This window comes from Heloderma suspectum, chromosome 3 (assembly GCF_057233095.1).
Source record: "Heloderma suspectum isolate Gila_16-S chromosome 3, 16-S_ref, whole genome shotgun sequence".
NCBI classification, from domain to species: domain Eukaryota; kingdom Metazoa; phylum Chordata; class Lepidosauria; order Squamata; family Helodermatidae; genus Heloderma; species Heloderma suspectum.
In genome coordinates, this window is record NC_139460.1 from 108,179,842 (window position 1) to 108,193,001 (window position 13,160).

The 13,160-nt window shown below is 47.1% G+C and overlaps 1 protein-coding gene and 1 non-coding gene across 2 annotated transcripts in view; both read left to right on the plus strand.

Moving 5' to 3' along the window:
• The first annotated feature begins 6,314 nt into the window (after window positions 1-6,314).
• On the plus strand, window positions 6,315-6,387 carry TRNAV-UAC (transfer RNA valine (anticodon UAC)). Its single transcript has one exon. It is a non-coding gene; the product is annotated as a tRNA-Val (tRNA).
• Window positions 6,388-7,960: 1,573 nt separating this feature from the next.
• The window catches only part of RS1 (retinoschisin 1), a 34,717-nt gene continuing 29,517 nt past the window's right edge, over window positions 7,961-13,160 (plus strand). Inside the window, exon 1 of the mRNA XM_084844079.1 lies at window positions 7,961-8,092. The gene's annotated coding sequence lies outside the window, so the exon portion shown is untranslated. The remainder of the gene's footprint in view (window positions 8,093-13,160) is intronic.

Sequence of the window (13,160 nt, forward strand, 5' to 3'; positions counted from 1 at the left end):
TGCAACCCCATCCAGAACTGGTTGACATACCTCAATACCTGAATTAGGACTCTTCATGATGAGCACATCTGTCTTGCCTGATTCAGCTTCAGCTTGGGGCTTCATCACACAAGGCTAAAAATCCTGCAATTTACCGGGGCTTCTACTTCCAGAATCTTTGTGCAGGTCCTTTACACGTGGCTTAAAAAAAAACCCTAAAGTTCTGTGTGTTTCATTACAAAGCCACTAGGTGTTGTTGTTTTACTTGCAATAAAAGCAACTTTAAACAGTATACCCTCATTTATATCGACTCCATGGTGGGAAGAGGGAAAATGCCGGACTTTCATTGTCATGGAAAGCAACGCAGTAGAGCTTGCGAAGTGCGGGAGGTTCCCTGGAGGAGGGCTGCGTCATGTACAGGAACCGCAAACTTCTGTGAATAAACAATCTCCATAGCAGGATAAAAGCCCTGTCTGAAGGAGCCCTTGTTCTCCCTCATCCAGCCCATTACTGACTTCAGGCAGTCATTCAGAGGAGTCATACCTTCCTTGGATAAAGATGTTACGGAGAAATAGATTTGGGTGTCATCAACATACTGATAACACTCAGCCCCAAACCTCCTGATCGTATCTCCCAGTGGTTTCATGTGGATATTAAATAACATTGGGGTTAGAATGGAGCCGTGAGGGACTCCACATAATAGTTACTTTTTCGAGAAACAACTATCCCCAAGCGACACCATCTGGAACCGTCCTGAGAAAAAGGAGCGGAACCACTGCAGAGCAGTGCTCCCAATTCCCAACTCCCTCAGGCGATCTAGAAGGATACCATGGTCGATGGTATCGAGAGATCCAAAAGAATCAACAGGGATGCACTCCCCCTATCGATTCCCAGGTGAAGATCATCCATGAAGGTGACCATGGCAGTCTCAGCTCCATATCCCGCTCTGAAGCTGGTTTGAAATGGGTCCAGATAATCAGTTTCATCCAAGACTGCTTGGAGTTGGACACTGCCTTCTTGATTACCTTGCCCCCAAATGGTAAATTACTTACTGGCCTAAAACTATTGAAGTCTAGGGGGTCAAGGGAAGGCTTCTTCAGAAGTGGTCTAACAATTGATTCTTTTAGACATGATCGAAAATTACCTTCCCTTAGGAAGGCATTAATAATATTCAGCAAAAGTTGCTTTACTATCCCCTCCCTGGACTACAAGCTAGGATGGGCAGGGATCGAGAGGGCAAGTTGTCTTTTTGACCAAACCAAGTTGTCCACATCATCAGGAGTCACAAGCTGAAAATGATCCAGTTTAATCATGCAAGCAGAGTTGCTGGACACCCCACTGTTGATTTCTGTCCCCACAACAATGTCCAAGTCAGCTCGTATCCGGGAGATTTTATCCATGAAAATCTCATTATGGGCGTTACAGCGAGCTACCGAAGCCTCTAAGATCAGATTCAGTGTGTGTGTGTGTGTGGGGGGGGGCTGACTCTGCTCCCTAACCACCCTGAACAGCTTAGCTGGGCGCGAGTTTGTGGATGCGATACGTATAGAGTAGAAAGCTCTCTTCGCTGCACGTATCACCACCTCATAGGTCTTCAAATGATCTGACGTGTCTTGTGGGATTCAAGCTGGGTTTTCTGCCATCAGCGCTCTAGTCATCGTCCTTGCCGCTTCAGCTCCCTCAGTTCTTCTGTAAACCATGGAGCTTGTTTGGAAGTGGGTAGGAGACAACATTTAGGAGCGACCATGTCAATAACCCTGATCAGATCTTCATTCCATACAAAGACCAGGGATTCAACAGGGTCGGTGGCGGCACCAGCCAAGAAACCCCCGAAAGCACTTTGGAATCGCAGTGGATCCATCACCCTTTGGGGGCATACCATATGAATTGGTCCTCCACCCCTGCGGAGGCGAGTAGTAGCTGTGATACTAGCCCTGACCAGAGAATGATCTGTGCATGACAATGTGGAGTCAGATAGAACCTCCACCCACAGATCATTCTCCTGATTGGAGCAGAAGATCAAATCAAGCATGTGACCAGCTTCATGTGTTAGCCCCTTGACCACCTGGGGCAGGCCCATGGTTGTCATGCTCGCCATGAACTCCTGGGCTGCGCCTGGCAAGCTGGACCCAAGGGGGATGTTGAATTTATTTAACATTATTTGCTAAACCTTCTGAACTTCCTTATTCTCATTGCAGATAAATTTATTGAGGTCTCTGTTTCCAGGATCATTTCTGTAAGCTGCAGACATATTTATTTTTTAACGCAGTAATGAGCCAAGAGAGAGAAAACAAATATAGCAATGCTATGTTTGCATGACTATTATTTTCTTGTCTTGTGCAGAATTTCAGTTTTTGAATTAATTCACTCCCTGTGGGTTGGGCAGTAGCAGTCGGGTTGTGTGTTTTTAAGTTTTAAATGTCAAAAACATTGTACTTTTGATGAGCAGCAATTTGGAAGCTTCTGGTTGTCACGTCAGCATGAAAAATGAACCAAAAGTAGGCAAATGTGAACTGGCAGATCAGGGAAGTTGTCAGATGAAGGCCATACAGGGTTGGCCTTAGAACTAGGCAAATGTAGACAATTGCCTAGAGTGGCATGTAGCAAAGTGTGTGCGGTGTTGTGGCAGGGTTGGCATCCAGGGTAGGCATGATTGGGCGTGTGCCAAGGGCCCACACTCCAGCAGGGGCCCACTGATAAGAGCCCCCTGGACTTGCTCCTCATCTTCACCGTTCCAGCAGTTTCTTCACCTGCTTTTCATTCTGGCCTAGACAACATTGGTAGCGAGGAGGATGAGGAGCGGTGACAAGTTGACTCAGTGAGGGAGGGGGCCCATCGAGGGTGCTTTGCCCAATGGTCTCCAAAAACCTGGAGCCGGCCCTGCGATGTGGGATGGTGTACATGGCCACTACCATTACTGCCATTGCTAGTGGTCATCATAATTTCCACTGCTTCTGGAGCCCTTCCCATGCATGAGGGAACATAAGCATTGGCTACCACAGCATACCATCCTTCTTGTGGACACACAGCAGTTTTATATATATGCGCATATTTGATTTTTACACATAAGCAACACCTATGTAGAAGTGTGGTAGTGGTGGTTCAGGGTTTATTTTAAGAATGCAAAACTTTGGCATGCTGGTGTGCACAGGTGGTGTGGCCAGGCAGAATCTCATATATCAAGTTTTTAGAGTAAGGTGAGCACATACAGTAATGAATGGTTACTCCACTCTCAGTGAGCACTGACAGCCCTCTGCTGACAAAACAACATACGCTGCTTCGAAGGTGCAGTGGAGCAAAATAACAGAGCCTTGTGGCACCTTAAAGATGACCAAATTTATTCTGGTATATGTTGTACTCCATGAAAATGTATGCCAGAATAAATTTGTTCATCTTTAAGGTGTCACAAGACGCTTTGTTACTTTTGCTGCTACAGACTAACATGGCTACTGTAATGAAACCTCTAGAAATTGGAGCAAAATAGTATTTCAACAGATCTTGCCCTACTATGTATTTTTTTAAACCTTCAAACAAATTACTTGCAGTAAGGTACAAATATTCATCTGGGCTAAGGTAAAAAACTTACATGACTTGCATGTACAGATTTTACAGCACTTTTACCACACAGGTGGATACCACAGATATTATTTCAGAATAATTGCCATTAAATTTAATTTTATCTTTTTTTATTCAGCAGTTTGCGTAAAGTCATTATTTGATGCTTATGGTTATGAAGAAGAATTAGAAGTCTACTCTGTAAACTGCTGGGATACATCTTCCCACTGTATTAATGTATTGTGAACTAAGAAAAAGCTTTAGGGCACAATCTTATGCATGTTTAGACAGAAAAAGTCCTACAGCACCCAGCATGGCTGGCTGGGGAATGCTGAGAGTTGCAGGTCTTTTTTCTGTCTAAACATGCATAGAATTGCGGCCTTAGATTGTTTTTAAAGAATTAATAGATACAATTCACCACTGTTATTGTGCAGTTCCTAATAACTGCCAGAGGGAAAATACTCTGATGAAACATGTCCATCCAGGCCTCATCACCACAGGCTTTTAAGAAAGCCCTGAAAACTTCCTATTTCCCCTGGCTTTCCCCTGATTATGCATTATCAGACTGGGTTGTAGCTGCAGTCGTACTGCAGCTGTAAGTTTTATTTTATGCTGGTGTTTTATTTTTTTAAAGAATGTTTGCTGCTGTTGCTGTTTTATTGTGTTTCGACTATTTTTGTGTTTGTACGGTTTTATTATGTTTTATTGCTTTACACCACCTTGCAAGGGCTCCTGCCCTGAAAGGTGGCCAAGAATTGTTTTAAATAATAATAAAATACAGGTTCTGCTAAAAGTCAGTTTTGAAGCTTATTTTATCAAGCAAAGGAAAGTCATTAATATTTTACTGCAGGTCAGATTTTTTTTTCTTTGCAAATTTATTATGTTCATATAATGCATGTAGGTTACATTGTAGCCACACTGGGCCCAATATTTATAAACTATCTAAGGTGCTTAACATGGACAGGCCCCAAATTCAAATTCTGTTTCTTATATTCAAAAGTAGTTTTTAACAGAAGCAGGGTCCAAAAAGTCTTCAATGGTAGGGAGAAGAATGCAGTATATCTATATGTACTTTTGTGCTGCTTACTGCAGACTAAAATATTTCTTCACTTAGACCCCGTTAATGGGCCTTTACATGAATTTAAAATTAAAAGTCTACCATTGCAGTGTGGACAACCTATTCTGCATCTCCACTCCAGGCTTTCTGTGTGATCCAAGCACTTGGCTGTGTACCAACACTTATTTCTGCAGTGTAGAGCAACTGCACTGATTCCCTCCTTACCACTAGGTGGCGCAAGTGTCCATTCTGCTTCAATGGGGTGATAAACTTGCAAATGGGCTTTGCATCAGATGGGATAGCCCTGCTGCTGGAATGGTGAAAATAATGGTCACCCGTTCCCATTACTTCACAGACTAACATAAAAAATAATAATCTTCCAGACAGTTTCATATTTCATCGATCCACAAACAAGTAGTTCCTTGTGACCATCAGATCAAAGTTTGTCGCACTTTTGAGAACTCCTTTTGGCTTTTTGTAATGCTGTAGGAATTGGAAAAGTGCTATGAAAGCTTGCAAAACTCTGCAGATGAGACTGAATAACTTAAGCAATAATGGCTCTTCCAAGGCTCTGAAAAGCTTTCAACACACACTCCCATCAGAATTCTGAAAATCTGCGCTTCGTTGTCAGATAAGTAGGTTTCTAGTCCTCACTGTTGAGTAAATATGGCTGAAAATATAATCGCAAAAATGTCAGCTGTACTCTCAAACACAGTGTTGTCCCCGTTTGCTTATACTGATTTCGCCCTTTGCCCACATCCAGAGATAAGTGCAGGATGGTTTCTTCCCGTTCACTGCGTGCAGAATGTCCCACCATCGAGAGGGCTGGCACCTTTTGGCCTCCTCTTGCTATAATAAATAGAATGATTCCTCAACCCACCGCGGTGCGCTTACGGAAAGGAGCAGGAGCCTCCGTCGGTTTCATTAGGGCTGGTGCTGCACTGGACCTTTATTTTCTAATTGGTGGTGCAATTAGTGGAATTGGTGGAAGCTAATTTCCTAGATCTCTCCGAAACTATCCTTGCCTTAAAAATGCCAGCATGCGGACTTTCTGGCTGGGAAAGGGGTTGGGTAACTTATTCACTGTTTTGCTTTTGCTCGTAACACGATGCAAACAGAAATAACAAGATGATATTAAGATGATGGTTAGCAGCTCTTCTTTCTCTGGTAATTATATGAATATCCATGGAATCATGGGCAATAGTTGCATTTCATATTCCGGTTGGGATAACTGGAATTTTCTGTCCAATTCGAAATGCAAGCAGATGTCTTTGCAGACACACAGAGAGACAAGATCTTGGGGGGAGGGGGGCAGTTGTGTAAGGAAAGGAAGTAACGTGTCATTGTTGTTGTTCAGTGGTTCAGTCGTGTCCCGACTCTTCGTGACCCCATGGACCACAGCACGCCAGGCCTTCCTGTCCTGCGCTCTCTCCCGGAGCGTGCTCAAGTCCATATTCATTGCATCAGTGATGCTATCTAGCCATCTCATCCTCTGCCGTCCCCTTCTCCTTCTGCCTTCAGTCTTTCGAGAAATTACAGCGTGAAACTGAACATTTTTTTTTATTGTCGTGGAAATGTTTCCTTGTCCCCATCCTTGCGTTTCATCTAGCCGGCGTCTCTGTACCGAAAATGGCCGGAGCGCGTGACACGCCCGGAAGCATCAAACCAGGAAGCGCTTGGCTGGCAAGAGAAGAAGGCTGGTCGAAGCGAAAACTGTCGCGGCGGTTCCATAGTGTAGTGGTTATCACGTCTGCTTTACACGCAGAAGGTCCTGGGTTCGAGCCCCAGTGGAACCACTTGCTTATTTTCCCGTCACTCCGCTCTAGCCTAATTCTGACGATAAGGGTTGCGGCCAGGGAGTGGTGGAAATTTTACCTCGTTTCCCCGTCTCCGTTTGAGTGAATCAATCGCAAAGCCGATGGGAATAAGAAAAAGGCGTAATAAATACAGCCGCCGTTTTAATGTAGCAGATCACCGAACATTCAAAACTCCATCCATCGGGATAAAAGTTGTTGGTGCTTTTAAATCGCCCCACGTGTGTTAATGAGCTTACCCCGATGTTCGTGCTATATCAGCAACTGTTTCGCGAATGGCCACTTTAACGGTACGACTCTTCTGCTCTTTTAGCTGCGACAGACTAACACGGCTGGAAATGCTCCCGAGACAGCGTCGCGTTTGCGTTCCTTGATCATTTGCATCAAAGCAGCGGATGACTGCTAAGCTAAATAAGGCTCAAGAAAACGCCTAGCCGGAAGCCCACCTCGCCAGAAAGCTGTGTATCCCGGGTTCCGGAATGCAGCGAAGCCTGGCCGGGTCTGCTGGAAATGGCACCGGCAAGGCACTCTGCACACGCTCGGGGGCACGCCTGGCTGCCGCTGGTGCGCATGTTTCAGGCGCGACCCCGTGGAAATCCAGGCTCGGGGGCCGAGTCCTGACCCAAACGACAGCTGCCCAGCCTCTTACTCTCAGGGAGGCCCTCCTTGCACTCCCAGCAGCGAAGAGGAGAGACCTCTTCACCAGAAGCCCTGAGCTACCGCTGCTTCCCCAAATTCCACCTCGCGCCATGGCGCAGAAATTCAGCCGCCATCGAAGCGGCGAACAGGGGAATAATGCCTGCTCTGGATTTCACAGTAACGCCGGAGGAATTAAGTCGGTGGGCGGGGAGCCACTTCTGCCCTGAAGAGCACGCGCCCCTCTCCGCTTCCCGGCGGGACTTACGCGTCCGACGGCGCGACACGCAAATGGCGTGGCAGCCGTAACGTGTGAAACTGTAACGCGGCCGGCTTTTAGGCGGCTCCTGCTGTCTGTGCGCGGCGGTGTAATAATAGCGCAGACTGTAACTTTCGGGTTGGAAGGGATCGCTCATGCAATGTCTGTTGCGTAGGATCTCTCTTGCCAAGAGAATTGCAGAAACGGTCTCCTGAGAGACCGACGGCGCGTTGGGTGCAGACGAGAGCAGGCAACGCGGGGAGACTCTCGGGGCTCGTCTTCCGCGCGGGTTGCCAAGGCGATCATTCTCACAGGAGACACCGAGTCAGGAAATGGGGGGTGGGGGGGTCCGTAGTGGCGGGTGCCTCCTATTTCAGTGGGGCTGCGGCTCCGCTCTGGGTTTCAGCCCGAACTCTGAAGGAGCTATCCGAGGTGCTGCACCCACTTTGGGGGTAGGGTTCGGGGCTTTGGGTGGCTCCTGTAGAGTTCTGGCTGGTTCGGGCTGAAACCCGGAATGGATGCACAGCCCCATCGAAATCGGAGCCACCAGCGCCCGCTGGAGGTGTCGGCGCGGCCGAGGCTCGCACGCCGGCTGCGAGAATAATCGCCTCGCGGCGCCTCCCGCCGCCGCCGCCGCCGCCGCCGCCGCCCACGCGCCCCGGCGCTGTGCGGCAGGAGACGCGGAGCGGTGGGCCGGCGGGATGTCGCCGCCTCTCAAGCGCAGCAGGCCTACGCGTGTGCGGCGCCAGGGCGGGGCTTCTCCGCGTGTGCCCCCTTTCATAAGATTCCTGGGTAAGGGGGACGATGTTCCACAGATGGCCCGCCGACGGCCTTGCCCGTGGGGAGGGACTATGTATTTTGGAAGAGAGGAGGCGACGATCCTCAACGCCCACTTCCAAAGAGTAACCCCTGTTGTACACAGTGCGAGTTATTTCCGAATAAACATGCATAGGATTGCTCGGCAAACATGCTTTGGATCAGTGTGTCTTTTAATGCCACCAGACTTCTCTCTTTGAAATGTTTACAGCACAGTCTTATCCGTGTCTACTCAGAAGCAAGGTCCACTGAGATCAGTGGGGCTTACTCCTAGTTAACTGTGTCTAGAATTGCAGCCTTAAGCTTACCTGGAAGTCCTGAAGTACCTGGAAGTCAATTGGGTAGTAGACATGCATAGGGTTGCACTGTTTTGTGTAATATTCTTACACAGTTTGTGTAATATTCCACTTGGCCTCCACCACACCAACAAACACCTTGGGTGCTTCCAGACAGAGAGGTATTTGGGCCTTCTGCAACTCTTCTGTCTTTTTCTCAATGGATTTTCTGCAGTAAGGAAAAAGATGGAAGAAGTGGCAGGAAAGCATGGGCGGGTTACCCATGGAAGATGACATCTGGACGTACCCTTCCCCTCCCGCCCTAAAAATTCAGTGAATGAGACAAGACAATGGCACAATAAAAGCCTCAGCTGGAAGCACCCCATGTTGGAGAAGGTGGTGTGGCTGTGTTTTCTAATGAAAATTCTTACGATTTTTTTGTAAATGAATGTATAATACATAGGGTCTGAAGTTTTCCTAAATCAGATTAGCTAGTAACCTGTGCCTGTTTGTATCTGCAAAATGCATAAATGTGTGAAATGCAGTTATGAACCGTGGTCATACTTACAGAGAGTTTAAAGAAAGACACAAGAAAGAAGGCAGTGAGGGGCAAGCTGTGTGTTAGAGATGCAGGTTGTTTTCAGCTGGACTGTCAGTGACAAAATGGCGCATCGGGCACTATCACAGCGTTAGTGTTATATAATGCCAATGCTATTTAAGGGTGCAATCCTATGCGTGTTTAGACAGAGAAAAGGCCTACAACTCCCAGCATTCCCAGACAGCATTGCTTCTAGGCCTTTTCTGTGTCTAAACATACATAGGATTGCGCCCTTAATATAGTTTGTGCTGAACATTTACTCTTTTCTGACATAAGCACAGTAGTCTAGAGACGTAAGAACAGAGGGTAGTATCCAGTGCTAGTGCCACCAGTGCTAATGACATCGCACTAGCATAAACCGATGTTAGCACAGTATCATTAGGTGGTGATTTGCCCCTGGATTGCAGCAGCAAGTCTCCACTTTTTCACTTTGCCAGCAAAGGGATAATGACTTTGCACTGGCGCTTTGACAGCATTGGGTAATGCCCATTGTGGCTATATTTGATCATAATTAATATATGCTTTTAAAAAAGAAGAAGATACAAGGTACTCTGTTACTTCAGAATCAGGAACTATATGTAATTAAGCCAGGGCTCTGTGCCTTTGGAATAAAGACCAAGTAAGCAAAGGTCTTGCAAAATTTCGGCTGAAATTGAAGAACGTCGGGAAAACCACTAAACCGTTCAGGTATGACCTAAATCATATCCCTGATGAATATACAGTGGAGGTGAGGAATAGATTTCAGGGATTAGACCTGATAGACAGAGTGCCTGAGGAACTATGGACGGAGGTCCGTAACATTGTTCAGGAGGCAGCAACGAAATCCGTCCCAAAGAAAAAGAAATGCAAGAAAGCCAAGTGGCTGTCTGATGAGGCTTTACAAGTAGCTCACGAAAGAAGGGAAGCGAAAAGCAAGGGAGAAAGGGGAAGATATACCCAACTGAATGCAGAGTTCCAGAGAATAGCCAGGAGAGACAAGAAGGCCTTCTTCAATGAACAATGCAAAGAAATCGAGGAAAACAATAGAATGGGAAAGAGTAGAGATCTCTTCAAGAAAATTGGAGATCTCAAGGGAACGTTTTGTGCAAAGACGGGCATGATAAAGGACTAAGAAGGCAGGGACCTAACAGAAGCAGATGAGATTAAGAAGAGGTGGCAAGAATACACAGAAGAACTATACAGGAAAGATTTGAATGTCCCTGATAGCCATGATAGTGCGGTCACTGAACTTGAGCCGGACATCCTCGAGAGTGAAGTCAAGTGGGCCTTAGGAAGCATTAGTAACAACAAAGCTAGCGGAGATGACAGTATTCCAGCCGAGCTATTTAAAATCCTAAAATATGATGCTGTTAAAGTGCTGCATTCAATATGCCAACAAATCTGGAACACTCAACAGTGGCCACAAGACTGGAAAAGGTCAGTTTACATTCCAATTCCAAAGAAGGGCAACGCCAAAGAGTGTTCAAACTATCGCACAATTGTGCTCATTTCACATGCCAGCAAGGTGATGCTCAAAATCCTACAAGCTAGGTTTCAGCAGTATGCAAACCGAGAACTACCGGAAGTACAAGCTGGGTTTAGAAGAGGCAGAGGAACTAGAGATCAAATCTCCAACATTCGCTGGATCATGGAGAAAGCAAGAGAATTCCAGAAAAACGTCTATTTCTGCTTCATTGACTATGCTAAAGCCTTTGATTGTGTGGATCACAACAAACTGTGGCAAATTCTTAAAGTGATGGGAGTACCAGACCACCTTACCTGTCTCCTGAGAAACCTGTACGAGGGTCAAGAAGCAACAGTAAGAACCAGAGATGGAACAACCGATTGGTTCAAAATTGGGAAAGGAGTACGACAAGGCTGCATATTGTCACTCTGCTTATTTAACTTATATGCAGAGTACATCATGAGAAATGCCGGGTTGGATGAATCAGAGATCGGAATTAAGATTGCCGGGAGAATTATCAACAACCTCCGATATGCAGACGATACCACCCTAATGGCAGAAAGCGAAGAGGATCTCAAGAGCCTCTTGTTGAGGGTGAAAGAGGAGAGTGCAAAAGCTGGTTTGAAACTCAACATTAAAAAAACGAAGATCATGGCATCTGGCCCTATCACTTCCTGGCATATAGAAGGGGAAGAAATGTGACAGATTTTACTTTCTTGGGCTCCAAGATCACCGCAGACGGTGACTGTAGCCATGAAATTAAAAGACGCTTGCTCCTTGGGAGGAAAGCTATGGCCAACCTAGACAGCATAGTAAGAAGCAGAGACATCACCTTGCCGACAAAGGTCCGTCTAATCAAAACTATGGTTTTCCCAGTAGTAATGTATGGCTGTGAGAGCTGGACTATAAGGAAGGCTGAGCGCCGAAGAATTGATGCTTTCGAACTGTGGTGCTGGAGAAGACTCTCACGAGTCCCCTGGACTGCAAGGAGGTCAAATCAGTCCATCCTAAAGGAAATCAACCCAGACTGCTCATTGGAAGGACAGATAATGAAGCTGAAGCTCCAATATTTTGGCCACCTAATGCGAAGAGAAAACTCCCTGGAAAAGACCCTGATGCTGGGAAAGACTGAAGGCAAAAGGAGAAGGGGACGGCAGAGGATGAGATGGCTAGATAGCATCACGGATGCAATGAATGTGAACTTGAGCACGCTCCGGGAGAGAGCGCAGGACAGGAAGGCCTGGCGTGCTATGGTCCGTGGGGTCACGAAGAGTCGGACACGACTGAACGACTGAACAACAACAAGCAAAGGTCACAAATAACGAATCAGAAAACCCTTTCATAGATAGAGGTCTTGGCGTACTGTGCCGCCGTTAACCAGGGTGGACATATGTGTGGAAATTATCAAGGGGCTGGAGCAACTCCCCTATGAGGAAAGGTTACAATGTTTGGGGCTTTTGGCATAGAAGATTAGTGAGTAAGGGGGAACATACAGTCAGGGCCAGAAATATTGGAACAAGGGTAACTGTTTTGGCAGTTGGCCTATGTACACCACCACATTGAAATTGAAAGGAAACACACCCAGATGGGAGCGAAGTCAGGACTTTCAGCTGTCATTCAAGGGGTTTGACAAAAGTGGGGCACTAACCATTCAGGAAGGACAGCCAGTGGCATACACACACACCCATAGTTGGTTGGTTAATGGAACAAACCAACATCATTTCAAATGTAAGGATCGCCTTTAATACCTGGATGAAAATCCTTTGCAGTCAATGACTGCCTGACTGTCTGGAACCTATGGGATAGGGATGTACAAAAATCACTTACCTTTCGGGGATTATGCTGATGGTGCGGGGAGAGGCGTTCTGTCCCTCCCGCCGGAATCCTCGCCGGGGGGGGGAGGTGCTCCGTTCCTCCCCCCCCCTGGAATCCTGGCCGGCTGGCTGTGCTCCGCAACTATTCTGCGGAGCCGCCGGCCAGCTCTGCCAGCAGCCAGACATCCAGCCACTGGCTAGAATCATAGAATCATAGAATAGTAGGGTTGGAAGGGGCCTACAAGGCCATCGAGTCCAACCCCCTGCTCAATGCAGGAATCCAAGTCAGAGCATCAAGGCTAGCAGGGACGCAAATGGCGACGGCCGTAGCCGCTGCCGTTTGCGTCCCGGCAGTAAGCCGTGATAGGCTACGTAAATCTTTACGTAGCCTATCATGGCTGATTAAAAAAAAACAAAAAAACGCGCATACGCAAATGGCGGCGCCCATGGCCGCCACCACTTGCGTTCCTTATTTTGGCACGTCTTAGTCTATGTAAACATTTACGTAGACTAAGACGGCGAAAATAAGGGGAATGCAAATAGCGTAGCGTCCACGCAAATAGCGTAGCGAATAGCATAGCAGATAGCGTAGCATAGCGTTTTTTTTAAAAAAAACACCTGGAAATGGTGGCGTCGGCAGCCGGTCGGAAGACCGGCCGCCGCCGAACCGCCGCTGCCAGGAAGATCCGCCCCAGGTAAGTCCCGTCCCAGGGGGGTAGCGGGCTGTTCCACCACCGATTTCGGGGAGCCGAATGCGCTGGCATTTGGCCTCCCCGAGATCCATGGCGGAACTTTCATATATCCCTACCATGGGAATGACCAAATGCTGAGTTTCCTCCCTCAAGATGCTTTGCCAGGCCTTTACTGCAGCTGCCCTCAGCTGCTGCTTGTTTGTGGGTCTTTCTGCCTTCAG